At 42.9% G+C, this 22,527-nt stretch overlaps 1 long non-coding RNA gene across 2 annotated transcripts in view; it reads right to left on the reverse strand.

Annotated features, from left to right (window-relative positions):
• LOC119817539 overlaps positions 1 to 22,527 on the reverse strand; it is a 57,554-nt gene that overhangs the window by 24,486 nt on the left and 10,541 nt on the right. The window contains exons 3-5 of one of the 2 annotated variants that reach the window (XR_005285906.1): positions 5,656 to 5,760; positions 5,404 to 5,550; positions 3,441 to 3,710 (exon numbers count right to left, since the gene is read on the reverse strand). The exons of the other annotated variant lie outside the window; for it this stretch is intronic. This is a non-coding gene — a long non-coding RNA (uncharacterized LOC119817539). Of the gene's footprint in view, positions 1 to 3,440; positions 3,711 to 5,403; positions 5,551 to 5,655; positions 5,761 to 22,527 lie in introns of those variants that run through there. 2 annotated transcript variants of the gene reach the window in all.

Here is a 22,527-nt window from a genome sequence, read left to right on the forward strand (position 1 = left end):
GGAGGTTTCAAGTGCTCAAGCCAAGACAAGGGTCTTTATCTTACTGCTGTCTGCAGATCTAGATGTAGAACTCTCAGTTCCTCCAGCACCATCATGTTTCCTGTCATGACAATAATGGACCAAACTTCAGAACTATGAGCAAGCCCTGATTAAATGCTTTCCTTTGTAAGAATTGCCTTGGTCATGGTCTCTTCACAGGACACTAAGACTCTGGTGTTGGGCATATGAGCAGTGTGTGCACACATACACATAGTGTGGATGTGTATATGTAGGCGTGTGGATGTGTGAATGTAGGTGTGTGGATGTGCAGATGTAGATGTGTGGATGTGCGGATGTAGGCGTGTGGATGTGTGTATGTAGGTTTGTGGATGTGTGGATGTAGGTGTGTGGATGTGTGGATGTGTGGATGTAGGTGTGTGGATGTGCGGATGTAGGTGTGTGGATGTGCGGATGTAGGTGTGTGGATGTAGGTTTGTGGATGTGTGTATGTAGGTGTGTGGATGTGTGTATGTAGGTGTATGTATGTAGGTGTGTGGATGTGTGTATGTAGGTGTGTGGATGTGTGGATGTAGGTGTGTGGATGTAGGTATGTAGATGTAGGTGTGTGGATGTGTGGATGTGTAGATGTAGGTGTGTGGATGTAGGTGTGTGGATGTGTGGATGTAGGTGTGTGAGGGCTGGAGATCAGGCCTCTCTCTTCAACAGAGCTCTATCTTTATTTTTTAATTATTTATTTACATTTTAATTTAAATATGACTACATCAATTTCTCCCTTCTGTTTCCTCCCTCCAGTTCCTCCCATGTCCTCTCTCTTTAGTCTTTCCTATACTTCCCTCTCAAATTTATAGCCTCTTTTTCCTTCACACATAAATACACACACATATCCTGCTGAGCCATTTTTCTTGTTTATGTAAAATGTTTTCAGGACTTACAACTTTGTGTTGGATTACCAGTCAGGGAGTTCATCCCCAGGAGAGGTTAACTCTCAGCTGTGATTCACTGCCTGCAGCTCTTTGACTAGGGATGGGCCCTGTGAGATTCTCCCCTGACACACTGGCATTTCCACTTATCAGTATTGGAAGTGTCCGTGTGTTGTTTATGCAGTCACATAGCAAATGTCCTGGTATTCTGGCTATTACCATAGATTCATGAGCTATGCTGCAGATGGGTCTTTGTGTCCAGTTGTGGCTTTTTGTAACTGTCTCCATTTGCTGTAAAGAGTAGCTTCTTTGGTGGCCAATGGTAGCTACACTTGTCTGCGGGTCTAAGGCTTGCAGTGTAGTTAAGAAGTTATGCTGCTCCAGGAAAATAGTGGTAGAGACTCTCTTCTAAAATAAATTATCTCACTAGCTCCACATGGCTGCCTAGGTCTCAAGTACCAGGTATGATTTCTCTCCTTTTGAGTGGGCCTTAAGTCTACCTAGACAGCTATTTGTTGCCACCATTATGTGGCTGTCATTACTGAGAGGCATCTAAGGACACCAGCAATGGTGTATTATTGTACTATTGAGAGTCACTCAAAAGGAGGTCTGTCATTGCTTGGTTCTGAGGTTCTTGTTTGTTTATGATTCTTATAGATAATATTGTCATTTTTTTGAAACATGGTTTCTCACTGAACATGAAGCCCATCGATTTCAGTAGGTTGATGGCCGAGTTTCAAGGACCCATCTGTCTCCACACAGACACCATGACACACACCCAAGGGTTTGGTCAAAGGCACATGCCACCACACCTGGTTTCACGTGGGTTCTGAATCCAAAGTCAGCTTTCAGTGCTTGAGCAGCAGACACTTTCCAACTGGACTACCTCCCCAGCCCAGCTTTTAGTTTTGTTAATGATTATAAACCCATAAGCCTGAGAATGTGTAAGTGAAGTCTACCTACAATCTTCCCTCTCCGTGTATCATTAAATCCTGTTCACTTATAAACTAGACCAACTTCTGGCTACCATAAGCCACGCGTGGAATACAAAATATTTCACAATATTTGTCATTTGGATCTGTCTTAGTTACTTTTCCTGTTGCAGGTGAAAGCTGACAATTGACACCATCATACCGTACACTGATATTTTTTTCTTAGTCTGATGTAAGGAGAACTAGGTAGTTTCTTTGCTCTCTAGTGAAAATCCAGTTTCTTTAGCAGTCTCAACTTTCAAATCATTTTCAGTGTGACCAAAAGCAGAAATATTGGAACCAACCAAGTATTGAAGGGGAATTCAAAGCACTAGTTCATGCTATGGCCAAGGACAGCCAGAGCACTAATGCAGATGTGTCTTTTTATACAGTGGGAAGCCATGGCGGCATTTTGGAAAATGACAATGGTGCTGTGATTTGGAAGTCTGTGTCCCCTCCAAGCTTCACCTTTAAAATGTGATCCCTGCTACAACGGTATGAACAGGTGAGGCTGCAAGAATGGGCAGCCATGGGCCTTCATGTGACTTACATGTGATTAGTACCTCATGAAAGTATTTGAAGGCTCAGGCTTAGTCTCTCTATTTCTTTTACCATGTGAGGACAGAGCGTTCACCCCAGAAGGTGGAAGGACATGCACAAAAGGCACCATCTCTGAGGCATGGAGTGAAACTTTACCAAATGTTGATCTGTAATCACCTTTATCTCCTCCAGAACATTCAGAAACAAATGTCTATTCCTTAAAAATTGCCTAGGCTTAGGCATTCTGCTATAGTTGCAAGAGCTAAGATGACTACCATTATATATCATATATTGACCGAGGTAATATATGCCTCAAAAGATAAATGTCACATAGTCTCTCTCATATGTGACTCATACCTTCAAATTTTCGTATTTTTAAATTTAAATTGGAATATGTAGAAAGACCATGTTTTTGGAGGGGAGCAGAGGCCTTACGTGGGTGGGGCAGTGGAATACATGTACTCTGAACACCGAAGAGGAAATGTTGAGAGTGGTCAGGACAAAACAGACATGAACTGGGAAACTGGGGAAGAGAAAGAATATAGGAGAGGGTGGAACCATGAGGAATAGGATCAGTGCTCCTACCAAACACACTCCGGCAACCAGCTCCCTCGTGCTACCATAGGAGAACACAGCACACAGGCGTTGTCCGTGAGCCAGCAAGCAGACCTTCACAAGAACTTGCTGGCATTTTGATCTCAGACTTCTTTTCTCAGCCTTCACAACACATTTATCACCCAAAATATGTCACTTGGTGATGATCTGATTTTTCAATTTGAGTTAACTAAGAAAAGGAGCAAGAGCTAGAAGCAGAAAAATGATTGCAATCTATAGGGAGATTGAGATACGTCTTGGAATTCTTCCAGATTTGATGATGAAAACAGAGCAGAGAAGACAGAGGATAAACTGAAGATGGCCCAAATCATCAGGCTAGCTGAGCAGTTAGGCAAGGAGCAATCAGCACCATTCAGAACAAATCTAGGACAAGGCAAAGGAAACCCGATCTTCATTTACACACTATGAGTTTACACTGATGGTGGCACAGCCGTCATAACACTCACTGAGAAGCCAGAGTCAGGGGAGACCCCAGAGATCTAGGGTCACATGATAAAAGGGACTCTGGGAAGGCTTTCATGAGATGAGTCAAGAATAAAAGTTGAAGCAGAATTTTCCGCAAACTGGGATACAGATGCCGTGTGGAGTAAGTGAGGCGGATGCTTCAGCAGTGCTCCGTGTACTTTGATTTTCTTCCATGCTCGGTGTGAAGTTGTAAGAGAATCTAAATGCAACAGGAACACTTGTCAGTGCACTCCCAAACAGAATGAATTCCTTTGAGTATTTCCTAAGCACGTATGCTGAACCCCAAATAATCACTACAGTTTGGAAGCTCTAAACATCCAGTATTTAAGGCGTGGAAACTAAGAAAATGCACTTAGTGGAAACCATCTTACAAACCAGAGTTTTTCAGCCAGTCTGGTGGTAGAACAGCAAAAATGTCCCTGATGGAGGGATTGATAGCTCTTTCTGGAAGCTAAACAGCCAAAAGTAACACGAAGTCAGGAGACCCAGAAAACACAGACACTGCTGCCCTCTAGGTGGGATTCCAGCTTGGCAGCATCCCACTACCCTGAATTGCCCAAGTAAGACCTTTTTGGGGGAGCCCTATCATGGAAGATCAAGCCCTGTCCTTTATGGGAGTGTGAGAAATGTTGGCTTACCTTACCTGCTCTGCACCCCTCCCTACCCAAGTGGGGACTCTCCATGCTCACACTTCATAGGCTCCCTTGGGTGCTTTCCCCTGTGACATTCTAGACTCCTGGCATGGCATTTCCTTCTGCCAACGTGTTCCTCTCCCCATCCCACTGGAACGAATGCCATCTGCTGGGCATACTTTCCAAATACAATCAACTATCACCTCCCTTTCAAGTGGCAAGAGGAAGAGAGAAGCAGGCATGGAATGCCCAACCTTCAGAAAAGTAGAAACCAATCACATCTAAAAATGCCATAGTCACACACGGTCGATAATCAGGTTTCCCAAGGGACTTTCCTCTGTGGGCTTCCAGGCTTCTCAAGAGGTTTCTACTCTCTTCATGACATGAGGAGTAACTCCAGCTAACCTAAGCAAGCCGATGTGACAGAGATCAAAGTAAATGTACCCTTTCTATCTGCCAAGAGAGCCCCACTGCCTGTTTTCCAGACAAAGGGAAGGCTCAGTAAGTATCACCACCCGGCAATCTGAGTAGGGCTAGAATTGGGTGTTCTAGAATGGCCTGGTATTTCTCTTTAAAAAGTAAACTGCTAGCTTTGATTCCACTCCCCAGGACAAGGATGAAATTAGATGCCTCCTCTCTAGCATCAGAGCCAGGCCATGAAAGGGATTCATCACATGCTTGCCTGCCCTATGGAAGAGGTCTGCCAAAGGGGGTGGGATTTAAGCCACATAGCTAAAGAGAAAGCCACAACATGAGGAAATTGTGTAAACCCCTCTCTCCATCCCCTTTACCCGAAAGAGGATATAATCCATGGGCCAAGCCCAGGGCCATATTTCCTTTCTTGCAGAACTAGTAACTTATACAGCTGATGACCAATCTTACTAAGGAGAAGAGAGAAAAGACAAGGGTGGAGATTGCCAGGTCCAGACAAGGTCTGGTGATGACAGGAGAGGACATGGCGGTCCCTCCCTCTCTCCTAGGTGGCTCACCCGGTTTGTTGAACATAATCTCCAAGCCTGCTCTGAGATCACTGGGAAGGTGCCAATTGTTTAGATGTCTCACCAAGCTTAAGACTCCCTGCCAGCCCCACGGTAACTCAGAAATGAAGTATCTTGTCTGTCATGTTTGCTTCTAGGTTCCAAGCACTTAAAGTAACATAGCATGAACCACACAAGATATAGTCAAAAATATTTGAATTAATAAATCCCCCAAATCTGACTATTTGGAATTAATGATTTATTTGGACAAAAGGTAACTGACCTCTTGTTTTTCCATGGCCATGAATGAGTCTGGAGCCCACAGTATTGTTAATAATTTATACCACTGTTGCTTAATCATCACCACCAACGTGGAGAAAGGGGGCGAGAATCACTTCCTCTCCATTCTCAGGAAATCCAATTCTCTCTCCTGCCCAAGTTCATGTCAGGAAGAAAGACAATAAAGCGAAGTATTCACTATTAATCTCAGTCCTTTGGCCATCAATGGACTGGTTAATGTTTAACAGATGGTTACCTGAGGAAGGAAGGCCTGTGTTAATAGCTTTTGCCAATTTCCAGAGTGTAAATACTTTTCTTGTAGCCAATTCTAATTCCCAGTCGAATGTCATAGAACTCAGACCTAGGAAGAGATAAGCGAAAGAACGCTAGTGTTCTTATTTTCTCTGTTCACATACAACATGTGAGTCACCTCAGAACTGCAGAGATCATAGCAACAGTCATAAATTATAGGGAAATAATCAAGAAATAGTGAACTTAGGATACCTCTGATCTATGTTCTTGATATAATTCATTTATTTAGAAATGACTTGATTTTTTAGAAGTCTGCTTTGTTCGACCAGCAGTTCATGAAACTGCTGAAAATCTAACAAATGAACCAGAGTGTGTTTACTCCAGACTCTAAGCCTACCTTGCTGTGGGAACAGCGTTATATACAAATGGTCTTGAACATCAGAAGATTTCAATGTCTCAAAGGAAGGCTGCCACATAAGTCAAGATAAGTCTCAAGAAGTCTCTAGAAAATCTTCTTAGGAGAAAGCAGCTGTACTTTGGGGTCCTTGAACATGGAGAAGGTTTGGTTCTTGTTTGGGGAAATGCAGTGCAAGCTGTCATTTTGGAATTCCTGTGACTTGTAAAGTTGGAAGTAAAAACCACAAGCCACCATCTTGCCTCTGCCTCCCTATGGCTATGTGGCTTCAGGCAAGTGATCTCATACTTCTTGGCCTCCGTTTTCATCATCTGCAGAATGGGGACAGCACCGATCTCCATGCGTGGCTGTGAGGTTGATGAGATCATGTATTCCGTTTGGCTTTGTGATCTGTGAGACATAGGCTAAGGCTTTGCTCCTATGTGGGGAATGAGACAGAAACCTGGAGTAAGAAAGAGCTGGTGTGGAAGGAAGGAGGAAGAAGGCAGTTAGATAAACGACAATGTAAGAAACCAGGAAGAAGAGGTTTGGAGTAGGAGGAAGAAAGGGAAGCAGGGCTGACATAGCCCATCATTCTTAAAGTCATTGCCACAATGCTTTTCCATGCTCAGGTCACTCACTGATGCAAGTTCCTTATTTCTTAACTGTTTCCAGTGCATGCCACTGACAATGATCATGTGTTCTAGACGTCATGAGTATACCCCCGTTCGTGCACAGACATCATTCACACACACACACACACACACACACACACACACAATTTGACTTTTCACAACCTAGACCCTGTGCCTTTTCTGCCTACAGGAACTCTTCTTCCTGTAGACAACAATCTCCACTCCACTGCTGGCATAAGAGTTCTCTGCTGTCACAACCCTATGCAATTGGGAAGATCCTTCTTGAGTTCAGTTATGTTTCTGCTTTGTTTGACAAACAACTTGAAACACTATTAAACTTTGAATGAGAAAAAAATTAAATCAATTTCAATCAAGGCATTGGCTTGCCGTGGCAACGCCATCATTAATCACCAGTTTTGCACAAAAATTCTTAGACAACTCTTTTAAAGACACAGCTTTCTCTGCCTGAGACAGGTTGAAATTGTATTGGTGGGTAGATGTACAATATTAAAAGCACACAGTCTATGTGGGAGGTAGCCATCTTCTTGAAAGCAAAGAGTAGACAGTTGCTTAGTGACCAGGTGAGAAGCTATTGAGAAGACTCACTATGAAACTTCTGCCTTAGTTCAGTCGGTACTACTATAACAAAAGACCAAGACTAACTAGATTATAAAGGCCAGACATGTATCTCTGAGAATTCTGTACATTGAAAAGCACCAGTAAGTTCAGATATCTAATGAGGGATGCTCTTTGCTTAAAAGATGGTACTTCACTGGCACTTCCCCCAGAGGAGATGAACTCTGTGTCCTTCATGGTGAAAATCTAAAGGGAAGAAGGTGTTGAAAGCCATGGGAGACCTCTGTGGCAAGGCCTGCACCAACTCATGAGGGAGGGCTCAAGATTTGGTCATTTCTTAAACAATCCAATACTACCAAGTTGACCTTTAAGTTTCTGTAGGAGAAGACACCGGCATCCGAACCATGACAGTTTCCATCACTCTTCCACATCTGAGGTCATTCTGCCATGACCGAAATCTCCAGCCTCAGGCCACATTCCTCAAGTTCCTCACCTGAGTTTCGCCACCTGCAGCAGTTTCTTACAGAGGTTATAATATTCCTTCCTGCCAAACACCCAGCTGTGTTGACTAGTAATATGTGAAGACAAGCTAGAGTCATTTGGAAAGAGGCATTCTCCATTAAGAAAATGTCTCCATAAGATTGGTCTTTGGTAAGCCTGTGTCTTTGGTAAGGCTGTTTCTTCCACAGCCTCAATAGCTGTGAAAGAAACCAGCTGGCTGTGGGAAGGGCCGTCTCTGGGCAGGTAGTCTGGAATAGGTAAGAAAGCAGGCTGAGCAGCATTGGGGAGCAAGCCAGTGAGGAACATTTCCTGAGCTCCTGTCATGGATAACCTCAGTGATGGAGTGTGGCCTAAGATTTTTAAGGTGAAATAAATCCTTTCCTCCCAAAGTTGCTTTTATAACAGCAATAAAACCTCTAAGACAACAGCCAGTAGTATTACAGGGAACTCACAAAATGGCGATCCACTTGAGGCCTCTCATTTCCCAAGGCACCCATAATCCCAGCCATGGCTATGCCCTGTACTTGTCTTTGAGGCCATTGTAGAAATATTCAGAAATTTTAAATTTAAGTATTTGCAGTATTTCTTCCTTCTATTTTTGTCTGCTGCCTCTCCCACATGCACCCCAAGTCTCTAGCTCCTACATGTGTCAGGACAAGGGGATCAGCTTTACACCGGGAGCTCTACTCCAGCCCTTCTTACCTCCTAGTAACCTCCTCAGGTGCTGGAGTGCTGTGTTGAGATGCATCTGTCATCCATTCCCACTCACCTACCATTTTCCATGGCTTATTGCTGCTCGCAGGGACAAAAGTCCTTCTGAGCCTAATCAGTTGGCTCTTAGGGTCTGAACACCACCCTACTCCTCTTGCCCGACTCTCTTTTCCTCCTTCAGATGTTCCAAGTCACTATTGTGCCCAAGAACTCAGGCTGTCTGTGTGAATGCTACTGCCTGTGTAATTGCCACCTGACCTCCAGTCATCCCTTCTCTTCCAAGTAGAGGTCTCTTCCATTCCTCAAGTCTCATTTCAAAGAGCATTCGCTTTTTATAAGATTTTTAATTGTACAAATTTATGTGACTAAGTGTGGTAGTTTAAAACGTGTACATAGTATATAATGGCCAATTTGGGGTAGTTCCATTTCCATATCATTTTTGTAGACTTTTATTAGAATAATTATGCTTTTACTTATAGGGAATATATGCTATTTAATGTGTGTGTGCAATAGATAGTATTTATGGTTAGTTTGAGTATAAGTAATGGTTCCTAGTTATTATTTCTTTGGATTCAAAGGCTTCCTAGTAGTTCATGAGTATAGCTATGTTTCTACAAACTGTACTCATCTTCCCCAGTTCTAAACTTCAAAGCTAAGTTACCTCTTGTCTAAGCATCTTAGGACGCCTGTCCTCTAACCATCACCAGCCTGGTTCCCCTCCTCTCTGCCTCTAGTAGCAACTGCTGTACTCTGTATGACTTTATCCTTTAGTTTCATCCATTTTTCTGCAAATAATGAAATCTTTCATATTGTATATATAAACTGTATTCTTTGTCCATTCACCTGTTAATGAACAACTAAGTGTATTCTACATGTTAGCAGTTTTAGATAGTGCAGTAACAAGCAGTTCCCTCTGGTAGTCCCAGGTGCACTCAGTGGGGAGGCTGCTACATTCTATGGTAGATTTGGTTCTAGTTTCATAGAGAACCTCTAGACTGTTCATTCTAATAACGGTATAAATTTACATCCTCACCAAGAATCTATGGGTTCCTTTTCTCCACATGCTCACCAGCATTTGGTGTTTGTGTGTGTGTGTGTGTGTGTGAGAGAGAGAGAGAGAGAGAGAGAGAGAGAGAGAGAGAGAGAGAGGATAGCCTTCCAAAACTAAAGTAAGATATTATCAAACTGTGGTTTTGACTTGTATCTAAATGGCTAATAAAGTTGAACATGGTCTATGATGTGTTAGCCACTTGAAATTATTCCTCGGATTAGTGTTCAGTCTGTTTTATTGTTATTTTCAGATTCCTTACCTATTTAGAGCATTAATCCACTGCCAGGTGAATCATGTTTTTCTTTATCTGAGGATTATTTCTTCACTTTCATAAATGGTTTTTTTCTCTTATTTTTTATTTTGTTGTTGTAGTTGGTTTATTTTTAGTCTTTACATCTCAACCAAAGTTCTCCTCCTTTCTTTCCTCCCCCACCCATCCACCCCACCCAGTTCTCCTCATCTGTTTCTCTTCAAACACAGGCTGGCATCCCATGGATATCAACCAGTCATGGCATATCAAGCTGCAGTGAAACTAGACACACCCTCTCCTATTAAGGTTGGACAAGGTAACCCTAGAAGGAATGGGTTCCAAAAGCAGACAACAGAGTCAGAGACAGCCTCTGTTCTTTCTTTTGAAACTTCCATTTTTCAAAAAAAAAAAAAACTACACAACTGTAGTGCATGCAGAGGGCCCAGGTCGGCCCCATGCAATCTCCCAGATTGTCAGTTCAGTCTCTGTGGTGAGCCCAGGTTAGCTGGTCGGTTCTGTAAGTTTTATTGTGATACCCTTGATTCCTCTGGCTGTAAATGGTTACTTTAACAATATGATCTAAATTGTGATATGACTAGTTTTTCCTTCATATCTTCTTTTTATATTCTTATTCAAATAATACTGCATTTATTTATTCGTGTCTGCACACATGCACATGTGCACACATCTGTACATCCCACAGAGTGCATCTGGAGGATAGAGTACAATCCAGGAGCCTATTATCTCCTTCTTCATGAGCATTCCAGAACTCAAACTCAGCAGCAGGCATGTTTCCCCACTGAGCCGTCTCACTCTTGTGACACTGTATTACCTTCACTGGACCCTGTTCCCTCCTCTTCTCACACGTTCATAGTTTCCAGTCTCACGTTGAAATCTTTGGTTTGTTTTTGTCTAAGTTTGCTAGTTCTTTGAGAAGTCATGCAAGTGTTTTGGTCACATTCACCCCCTTTCCTCAACTCCTCCCAGGACCGCATACACCCTTCCCTGTTCCCCCAACTTTTAGGTCCTTTTTTCCCTATTATCAAGTCCACTTTGTGCTGCCTACATAATCTTAGATACGTGGCCTTCCATTGAAGTATGATCCCCTTACAGGGGGTCCACTCCTAAATAAGACTGTCTGCACCTCTCCCAGCAGCTATGAATGCTCAGAGCACCTCTACTAGGAGCAGACTTTGTGCCCACCTCCTCATTCTATGTTGGGATTTGCTGTCTTGAGCTCTCAAGGTCTTATACATGATGTCATGACTTCTGTGAGTTTCTAGGCAGCTGTCCTGCTGTGTCTGGAAGACACGGGTTCCTTGGAGTCACCCACTACTCTTTCTGCCCCCTTCACAATGATCCCTGAGCCTTGGGGGGGGGTGATCAATTAGCTATAAGCACACTGCTCTTGGACCAATCTTGATTATTTATGTTGTTGTTGTTTGTTTTTCTATTGAATGAAAAATAAAGGTCAGATTTCAAAACCCAACATGTAAATATCTAGTTTCCATGAATACATAAACAGTTTATTGAGATATTATCTTTATTCAATGTTCTTTTTGTGTTTCTCAGGAAATTAGTTGACTATAAATATGTGGGATTGTTTCTGGGCAATCTCTGTTCTATTAATTTATGCTTCTATATTTTATGACAAGTCCATAGCATTCAATTACTATAGATTTTCAATGTATTTGATGTTGGACAATTTGATGCCTCTAACTTTGTTCATTTTACCTAAGGTTGCTATGGAGAACCAGAGACTTTCATACTTCCACAGAAATTTTAGAGTTGTTTAAAAAAAACATGAAAAATGTCAGCAATTTGATACCGATTGTATCAAAGCTGCTTTAGACATATGATATATTAAAAATGTCGGTTCTTCTGATACATGAATATAAAAGGTTTCTATATTTGTGTGTCTGTGTGTTCCTCTTTAATTTCTTTCATATGAGTTTTGCAATTCTCATTATAGAAATATTTCACTTCCTTGGTTAAATTTATTTCTATATATTTATTTTGTAGCTATATTATGAACAAGATTTCACCTAACAAACCCATAACCAACATCATAGTGATGTCTAATCTACTAATCTAAGATTCAAAACAAAACAAAAATATCCTTTATCACAATTTTTATTTAGCATGATATTAGAAGTCTTTTTAAGAACAATTAGACAAGAGAAAGAAAGGGGGAAGCATGGAAATGGTAAGGGATAAACAAATTATCCCTCTATGCCAATGAATCAATTCTATGCATAGAAAATAGTGTTATAGCTATTTTTGTTTCCCAGAGAGACAGAAGCATTGTCTGGTTCTTACAGGAACATCTTATACAATATCATAGAACTTTAAGAAGTCAAGGGTTAACTAGTTCCTAGAAACTCAATTTAAAAAAAAAAAAACTGGTTCTCACGAGCATTCAACCCCAATACTCTTTATCATTCTTCATTTCTTTCCCAGATTTTGCTGCAGTGGCATCTCTCTCCACTTCCCAGCAGCACACACCACTAATCCCCCTGCAAAGCTCTTCAGATGCCTTCATCTGGGCCTCTGCACACATCTGTAATCCATCTGCCATCAGTCACCCGACAATGACTGGATTTACCTTGATGAAAAGTTTATAGTCCATTTTTTATGTGCTTCATCTCACAAAGCAGGTCTTAAATTCATTTTAAGTGGTTGGTTACTCCCATAACATCCATGCCACTATTATACCAGTGAGTATATTTTTACCAGGAGCATCATTACTGTAGCTTGCAGGATGCACAGCTGCTTGAGACTGATGATTGCCTTCCAGCACTATGGACACTGCTAGTTAGAAGGAACAGTTTCCTGCTGAGCACCAACTAGGTGTTCTATGCTTTAGATATCTGCAGTAATAGGGTCTTAACAGTTGACAGTCCACTATTATCCTGAAAGAAATATCTCCTAAAAGATTAATGAAAGTATTGTCATAGCCTTTCTGGTCTTCAGCCCTCTTCATAGCTGGTCACCCAGTCATGTAATTTTTCAGATGAACCAATAATCCAGAGAGGATAGTTATGATGGATGTCCTCCCTGTCAACCTAATCTGATTTGAGTGCATCTGTGAGGGTGCTTGAATACCCATCCTGAATAGAGACAGCACCATCCCATTAGCTGGGCTATGTAACTAAATAAAATTAAAAAATAATAAATCCAGATGTGCACCATTCTGTTCTCTGATTCCTAGTCTGCCCAGATGTTTTATGCTTTCTCATAAGCCAAAATACATTTCTTCTGAAGTTGCTATCAGTTTTCTTGTCATAACAATGTAAAAACTATGACTAATACAATTTACTACGTTTGCTTACTGACCTTGAAAAGTTCCCCTTTCATACTCTGATTTTCTCAGCCCTGAAAGTCACGAGACAGCAAGAGATCAAGCTGAGTTCAGTTCTGATATGCCACATTGAGTCAGACTTAGTCAACTACTGTACAGGTACCAGGTCATGGACTGCCTTATATGAAAAGGAAACTAAAATACTATTATTGGCCACTATGAAACTAGACATTTCTTTCCCTTCCAGAGCATTAGTTTCTCTTTTTATGACTGAGTAGGTGTCAGCTCAAGTGGGAGTTGTGTTTTCTGCCAGGTTAACCATTTCTGCAGTTAATATTCATTTTTTAGTAAGTGTGTGTTGTTCTCCTATTGCTGAGTCAAGTGACGACAGAGACTCCACTGAGACTGAGAAAAACAACCTCTGCCCTTACAAGCTAACTCTCACACATTTCTCCTTGAAGCCCCCAAATGTCTTCTTCCTCCCAAAGTTGTTCTCTCCACTCACTCACAGAACAGCAACTTCCCAGGCACATCTATGATGAGTGTTCTGGGAAGTCATCTTTGAGTCTGTTCTGAAGCCTCAGCTTTCCAAGAGCTCAAGTGGCAGGAGGACACACACAGAGCACACACACTGAATCACAGGCAAGCTGGAAGTGTCCAACAGTTGCAGGAGGAATGACATGCTGATCAAAGAAAAGCAGCCACACATGAAGTCTCTGCCTAGACCTCACTGGATAGCACGGTGCCTTTGTAGACAGACCCACTGTCAGCTTTGAAATATTACATTGTTTTCCATGGTTCGCCAATAAATGAGGCTCAGAAGGGTTCTCTATAATTTGTCCAGATCACAAAGTTTGTAAATACTGGGGGGATATCAGTCAGGTCACAAAAGCACCTGCTTTGATGTGACGCTGAGTTTCCTGATTTTTCCTTAGGCAACCGCCAAACCAGTTTGGGCACCATGTTGGGCTGGTACAGATACAAAAAGAATTGGCTTTCAAGTTCTAAAGCTTTCACCTGTAGAATATGACTGTTTATACCACATGTTTCCCATATGTGTGGACATGGCCTTGGAGAGAAAAAATGCTTGGATCAGGTGAAGACAGATCTAAAGATGCCAAACAGGAGCCTGAAGGGTTAAAGAGATAATCTGAGAGTTGAGGAAGCTATGAGTCTTTAGGGACTCATGAAGGAGTAGGCATAGGGGAAATGGGGCTAGCTGTGTGCTTGGGGACACACCAGGAAGAGCTTTAATAAGATTTCAACCCACCCTCACTGAAGACTTGTTTGAAGTCCTAAGGTCCCACTGTGGCATGACATGGAGGGATGGATGCAAGTCTAAATTAGAAATTCACCAGGGATAAACAAGAATTGACTTTAGAGTCCTCAAGAATTAATAAAATTCAGATGGCCCTCAAGGAACTAGCCTCTAAAACAAGAAGAGGTCTAAGTCAGGCAAACAACCAGCATATTTGTAAGGGTGCAAGTCATGCCCAGAGAATGACCTTAAGAAGCTGAACAATTCTAAAGCTCAGTGAAGCTTTCAGTATGTAAAGGGCAAAGAACAGCCTGGGAACCTTGGAGTCAACCATAATGAAAGCAAATTCCGGCCCAGCCAACTCTTTGATATTTGAACTTAAGCAGTCAATGACTCTCTCTCTGCCTCCAGATCCTCTATGGGAATGGAAAGAAACCTGGCATTACTTCATCATATGCTAATTTTAAATGTAATCATACTTACATGTTCACTTATTAGTTTGCCTATACCAACATTGCACCTAAGAAGTCATGGTTGAATAAAGAAAGACTGAATATGGACTGGATACTCAGAGATGCCAAATACTGCCCAAGAATGAGCTTTAGGGCTAGAGAGATAATTTAGTGATTAAGAAAAATGGCTCCTCTTCCAGAGGACCAGCATTCCAATCCCAGCACCCACATGATGATTTACAACCATCTGTCACACGAGTTTCAGAGAATTCAATGTCCTCTTCTGTTTTCCATGGGCACCAGATATTCATGTAGTAAAATACCCATATATGCAAAATTAAAATTTTAAAAATATTTCTAAAGAATTATTATAATTAATCCCCATGGGGTTCTTTCAAGGAGGTATCATCAACTCAACAGACTAAGAAATTGACGTTTATAGATGTTAGGTAACACCTAAATATTTAATAAAAATCTCAATTTAGGTATGTCCAATCTGGTGTCAGATGACTTGGGCTCCCTCTGACTCTTTGACTTCCAGCTCTATTCCTTATTGCCCTTTTGTGTTTTAAACTCTCTACAATTCAGTTTTCTCATCTGAAAATTGTGAATCCCCCCCACCCCCCCATACACACTTCTACCTAGCTATCAGGGTCAGCCCACAGGGAACACTCCAAAATGGAGTCATCTCAGTGGTGAAGGTGTGAGCTGTAGATTTTGAACCTGAATCCAAAGCCCAGTTTCACTCCTCTGAATGACATGATGGGAAACAACCCCAGTGCCCAACCCTGCATGGGAGAGGACTGCTATCGTCCAGACGCAGGGGAGTTTCCCGAAAGGGTCCATCTTCTCCGCAGCTCTACTTAGGCCTAGCTCAGTTCCTCGGGTTCTTCCCTTTTATTCCATTGAGTTCAATCTCAGTCAGTAGCCATCATAGCATTTGAAAGGTGGTCTCAACATATCATTTCTTTTTTATTTCTTTTATTTTTGAGAGTATAATATAATTACATCATTTGCCCCTTCCACCCAAGTCCTTTCATAAACCCCCACTTGCTATCTTTCAAATTCATGGCCTCTCTTTCATTAACTGCTGTTACATACATATTTGTATATGTAATGATGCACAATTGCAACCTACTCAGTCTGTACAATGTTTCCAGGGATGACTGTTTACTAGCGAATAATCGGCTGGTGTACTCTTCCTTGGGAAAGACTGTGTCTCCTGCTCTCAGCAGTCCTTAGTGACTGTGATCTCTGTGTATGGTGAGCACGCCTCTTCTGTGCTGCCATGCTTACTGATGCCCTTCTTGTTTGGCTCATGTTTGGGTGAGACTTTCTGGGCGTAACTTCTGACATCTCTAGGAGACACAGTCTCACATCAACACCCCTGCTCCTCGGGCTCTAAAGTCTCCTTCCCCTTCTTCCACAATGTTCCCTGAGCTGTAGGGGCGGGAACTACACTGTTTGCTGATGTGCCAAGGTCCTGCTGGTGTGCAAATGCTCTATCAGCAAATAGAAAGCAAGAGGCAGGATGTGTGACTGAAGTCTTCAGTGAAATCAGAGGAAACACTACAGTAGTCTACAACAGGGTTCACCAAAGCTTTGGTAGATGTGGAGTGGACAGTGCTAGTGGGAGAAAGAATGCCAGAAACAAGTTACCAAGGACCCGCAGATGATATGGCCTTAGTTAGACAAATCTCTTCACTCTTCTAAGCCTCGATTTTCCCAATGTAAAAATGTCTTGAATTATTTTCCAGGTCTAACAGTCTTAGCTGCCAGGAAAGAGTACAGCTAATAAGAGACTGAATGAGGCAGACTCCTTCAAGAACCTCTTAAGCTCATGGGAGACAGGGAGGTCGTCTCTAGAGAGAAGCCAAGCAATGGGGGCCTCAGTTTATCACCCAACTGTGGCTGCTAGATAACTAGTCTCTGGTCCAAGGTCTGGGCTTTCCCATCCTCCTATGGCTCCTAAGACCAAAGCTTAACCTGGAAGAGCCCACAAACTGCTAGACTTGCATTGTTCTTTGCTTAAAGAAAGTAAGCTGCAATCTGTGGGGGACAGGGGAGCAGGAAAGAGTGCAGAAGCTATTTTTATAAAAGTCAAATTCAAATAGATCTCATTATTTAAAAAAAGCCTTTAGTGAATGACAGCCCAGCTCTTCCCCAGTCAGATGAGCTCCTACAGCTCCATCAGATGGCTCCACTTCTAACACCTCTAAGGCAGAGGCGCTCAGGACATCTCGGTGTGTCTGCATGCACACGTGGCTGTTACTGTTTGAGCAGAGAAGATACTATTGGCATCTAACAGATGGAAGCCAAACATGCTCCCGTGCATAGTACAGCTCTCCCAGGGAATTGTCTGACCCTGGATGCCATGCTGTGGACACTGGAGTTCTGCTCTGCACAATTCAAACACCTGCTCTTCATGTTATTCATCAGACAGATTTGCCAAGGTAATAGCAAGCATGACTGGGGTCATGGAGCTAACAACTAACCCGAGCATGACTTGGGACATGTCGCCCCTGGTGCTTTGACCCTCCCAGCTGACATTTAGGCCACAGAGGGAGAACACTGTCTCCCTGTCATGTAACAAAGTCAGCTTCTTATCTATCTTAGTATCAAATGTGACCTGGAGTCATATTTCCACTGAACAGGATCACTTCCAGTTAAGTTGCTGAAGATGTCAAGGTGGAAGAGAGACCCTGAGCCTTCCAGGCTTGACTTTGATCACTTACTTGCCATATCCCGACAAGCTTGAAAACAGGTTGCTGCCTGTTTTCCCCATCCTTTCTACAGTACTTTTGAAATTATACAATACTGGCTGCCATTCATGTGTGCTGGAAACATTTATTGTAACAATGTCAGTGCTGAGTATGAGGGATTACCTATTTGTTTTTTCATTTCTTATTTGTTGTGTGTACATTATGGGGACATGAAGGAGGCCAGAAGACAACATTCACAAGTTTGTTCTCTACTCTCACACATGGACACCTAGGATGAAACTCAGGTCTTCAGGCTTGGAGCCAAGCACCTTTACCTATTGAGCCAGCTCCATGACTTGGGATTATATGTTTTAAAAAGGAATACTAAATGCTTTTAAAGCATGTGTGTATGGTGAGAGAGACAGACATAACAACAGATAAGTGAGTTCAGAGCAGCATGTGGGGTGACCCTAGTGGGACGCTACACACAAGCCTGGCAGCAGAGGGTGTCCCCAAGGGGAAAGTACTAATAAACTAAGCCAAACTCAGTGTTGCCGAGAGGTATTCTAGATCAGGCAAAGACAAACTCAGATGACTAAAGAGAATCGTGAGCATGGTACCCTCAGAGAAGTCGAGTCACTACATGGAGATGACACAGAGAAAAAAAGAGAAGCGAGGGTGAAGAAAAATCAAAAGATGAATGAAAAGAGCTTTGTATGCTACTTAGGAAGCTGAGCTTTATCTTAAGAATAGAACATCAAGGCTAGGTCAGAAGCAGAGCAAGGATCTTTCTAGATGGATGGGCAAGATGGATGGTGAATGTCAAAGTCAGTGAAGAAGGGAGAGGTGAGGCAGCCCAGCCTAGAGGAAATGCAATAGGGGTCAAAGATGCTTGGCAAGATGGGTTGATGGGGGAGAATTCCATACTAACGAGACACAATCACTCCTGGCAACACTGCTCTATTCCCAAAAGAACGTTGAACACCAATGAACTCCACTGGGAGTTTGTCTTCTTCTTGTTAGAACTGGCCTTTGGGCAAAGAAAAGCCCATACCTCAACTACTGACAAAAACACAAAATATCCATAAGTGGATAAAACAAGATTGTCTTATTTTGCCAAGACAGAGTAGGATAGTTCTAAAAAAGTTCCTTGCCTTTGATAATGGTATGTCAGTTATGTTAGGCGTTAGCCAAAGTTGGTTGCCTCAACATTGCAAATGAGACTTTGGATGATTGCCCAGGTAGTCAGTTATCTCTGTCATTTGTTGCACAGTTTGGAAGTTTCTCATTCGTACTTTCTGGTTGCTTAAGTAATATTACTTCCCTTCTCAGATCTTTAATGGGGTTGAAGATTAGATAATTATAGTTACCCTCTACATTATTTAGACTCCTTGAAATAGAATGCGTAGTAAAACTTTTGTTATATGTTTCTTGTTTAATATTGTTTGCTGTTTGTAATTTTATATTTATTATCTGTTCCCATTGTATATAGTTGTATTTGGTTTTAAATCTGTCTTATTTAGACAAAGGGGGGAAATGAAGGGGGAGCTAACCAATCCCCTTGTTTGAGGGGCGTGTCCCCTCGGGGGGTGGGGAGGTAAATACCTTTAAAACATCCGTGTACGTTTGTTTTTGCTCTCTTTGTTTCCTGCTCTTCGCTGGAACTCTGGCTTTGTAAGTTTTCCCCCTTTCCTCCTTTTATTAAAGCTGAATATTTTGTTTTAAGCTAGCCTGGTTAATTCTGTTTGTCCTTAGTTTATGCCTCTTCATTGGGAGAACCAGTTCCTGGTAACTGCTTAATTATAGAAAGTAAGGATCTTGGAGAAGCTAAGAATGACCACTAGAGTTATACCAGAACCACTGTGGTGACCCCTAAGAAAAGAGACATAAGAGGAACTACAGAGGGGGTCAATATGCCTCTTCCCACCCCACATGTGTTAAAGTTTCCTAGTCAACTGCTGTTTATACTGGACTGTATCTAAGAAGAAAGGTCTAGAAATACAGAAGAGTGTGAGACTGAGGATGAGGTGATACTTCTGTCCACCCTATAACACCACATCCAGGCCTGCAGAGGATGAATGGAAGCCATGTTGCAGGTGTGAGTCTGCTCCCAGCCCGTTGTCCAGCAACCTGTATCTTCCCCAGTATCATGATGGGAGGGACAGAGATGCACTCATGGGTCTCTGCCAGACCTCAAATCCAATGCTCTTTAATAAATCAGCCCCATTGCCTTGCTCTGTAAGATTACCCCATTACATTCAAAGTAGTGAAGCAGCCAGGCTCTAAAGTAGCAAACACTCGGGTTTATATCCCAGGTTCATAGTTGATCAGCAGCCTGTTGCCTTCATCTGCAAAATGGTGGTTATCATGCCCACTTCAGAAGTACACTATGAAACGCTTACACAGGGATGGCATGAAGTGCTGGATAAAGGCTATCAGCATTGTGGTGCTTTGTGCTTTAAGGCATGTTTCTGTCCAAATCAATGATGTTCTCCAGGGGATAGGTGGCAATATCTGGAGGCACTTTTAGTTGTCACAGCTTGAGAAAGGAATGGTACTGGTGTCCAAGGGGAAGATACCAGGGACACCGCTGGGAAGTCTCTACACATGGGACAACAGAGAAATGCCTGGTCTGAAAAGTAGATGGAAGCTCCTTGTCAGATAAGCCTGAGAGACTGAGTTGGATCTCCAGAACCCACATAAGAAAAACACCAAGTGGAGCAATGTGACTTTGAATTTTCAGCACTGGGGAGACAGAGACAGGATGATCCCTGGGACTCAGCACTGAGGAGACAGAGACAGGATGATCCCTGGGACTCAGCTCTGAGAAGACAGAGACAGAATGATCCCTGGGACTCAGCTCTGAGGAGATGGAGACAGGATCATCCCTGGGACTTGGTGGCCAGCCCATAGAGCTGAACTCCCAAGTTCCAGATAACAGTGAGAGACCCTGTCTCAAAGAAGCAACTGGGTCCTGAGGAACAGCACCCGAGGTTGGCCCTTAGCTTCTATGCTCATGTAGTTGTAAACACACACATTGTACCTATGCACACATGTGTGCACACATACATGAAAGTCAATAATAGTAAGACTAAGAGACCCCGTTTTAAGTACAGAAAATATAACCTAGGATGGAACAGAAGTCAATTCTATTAGAGATGATTTCTTCTCACTTACAGGTTTCACAGAAGAGAATATGGAAACTAGAGTGGAAAGAGCCGTATCTCAAAGAGACTGGATAGAGAAAGAGGACGCCATAGACAGAGACAGCCATCTGGAGGCTGAGCTGGGAGGATGCTTCCATTGGCCATCCTTTTGGAAACATTGGGTGGTGGTAATTATTCTCTGACCTCATACAAGGAGGTCATAAAAGGATCATCAGTGGTGTCAGGGTAAGGTCATCCAGGCTGACCCCATGAAGGGAAGAGAAGGGAGGCAATGAACTGTATACAGTGCAGCCAGCACCTTATGAACATGATGCCTTTTGTCTTCACAGCATGTAGCCATATGGCTGCCACCTTGTCACAGTCAAGGAGAACACATAGAAGCCATGAGAGGAATCAACAGAGAGCAGAAGGTCACATGGCTGAAGAAGGTGAGGAACACAGGCAGGAGCAGCTTTCAGGTCATGTATGTTCACCCACTAACCAAGACTGCTACCAGGAAAATCCCAGTATAGACCTCCCTCCACGCCCATGCTTACAGGAAACAGCAGGTTTCTAAACACTAAAGTCAGCCAAGCTCACCAAAAAACACATTTCCCCACAACAGCCCACTCCCTGCTTGCCCACATGAAGACCCTTGCTCTCCTAGAGTTGGGTGAGGGGGCATGCTGATGGCTTGAAGTCATGCAGCAAGTTTGTGACTGGTCTCCTGACTTCTTGACTGTTTCATATTTGGAAACAGAAAAGCAAAAGTAAAACCACCCACTCCGCATGCTGCCTTCTCGGGACGGACAGCTGAGACAGAGAGATTTGCATGAAGCAGTTCCCCCTGAAGACCTTACGGAGGGTGGTTTATGAAGTCCTTTCTTCCCCAGCTAAAGTGGGTCTCTGGGCTGTTAGAGCAGCATCTGGAAGAGGCCTGAGCACAGCGTAAACAAACACTACCCGAAGGCCCAGGCCCTAGTAGTTTCAGTTCTGAAGCTGAAACACCACTTTCCTTTCAGAGAAGGAAAGGGTCGCTTCTCTTCCACTGCAGCCGTGTGCTGGCCCAAAGGCCTTTCCTCATCCATTGCATTTAAAGCTCATCTCACTCAAAGAATAGTAAAGTGACAGATGAGCGTACGGACACTACAGCAAGACATGGTTGCTCAGTTCACGGCCCCTTTGTTCCTCAGAAATGGGGACTTCTAACCATTCTTATTTAGATTTTTATTAATAGTCATGTACTCGGTCATCCAGAGAGACTTGGAGGGGAATTGAGAACAGATGGAGTGGGAAGCCCCCTGCTAAGTGACAGAAGAGAGAGACTGGTGGTTAAGGTGCCTGCAAGTCATAGGTATCCAAGCTGTCCACAGTTGGCAATGCCAATCGCCATGCTGCTCTTGCTGTCATGGACTCAAAGGAATTCAGGGTTCTGATGATGTTCATGCCCTCCTTTACTTCCCTGAGACCACAGACTTGCCTCCCAACCACGCAGGCTTGTTAGTGAGATGAAAAACTAGGAAATGTTTGTGTACGATCCAGCATTTGCCATGAACAGGATGTCAAGACCTGAAAGCTTCAGGATGAAGTTGCTCCCTGAGATGGAGCTGTAGGCAGTACCATCATAGCATGTGAAGTCACCATCCTGCCACATGAATCCTGGAATGATTCTCTAAAGGAGTAGCTGTTACAGGCAACTCTTTTCTCCCTAATGCTCAGAGCACTGAAGTTGTCTGCTGCCTTTGGGAATTTTTTATGAACAGCTGGAAAGAGACACAGACCAAGGGCTTGTCATCAGCAGAAATATGGGGAAATACAGTGAGGCTGGTCAGGCTTGACAGCCAGCAGATATAGGGGACAGTGGCATCTGCAGTGAGTGCCTGAAAATGTTTTATGAAA

This window comes from Arvicola amphibius, chromosome 6 (assembly GCF_903992535.2).
Source record: "Arvicola amphibius chromosome 6, mArvAmp1.2, whole genome shotgun sequence".
NCBI classification, from domain to species: domain Eukaryota; kingdom Metazoa; phylum Chordata; class Mammalia; order Rodentia; family Cricetidae; genus Arvicola; species Arvicola amphibius.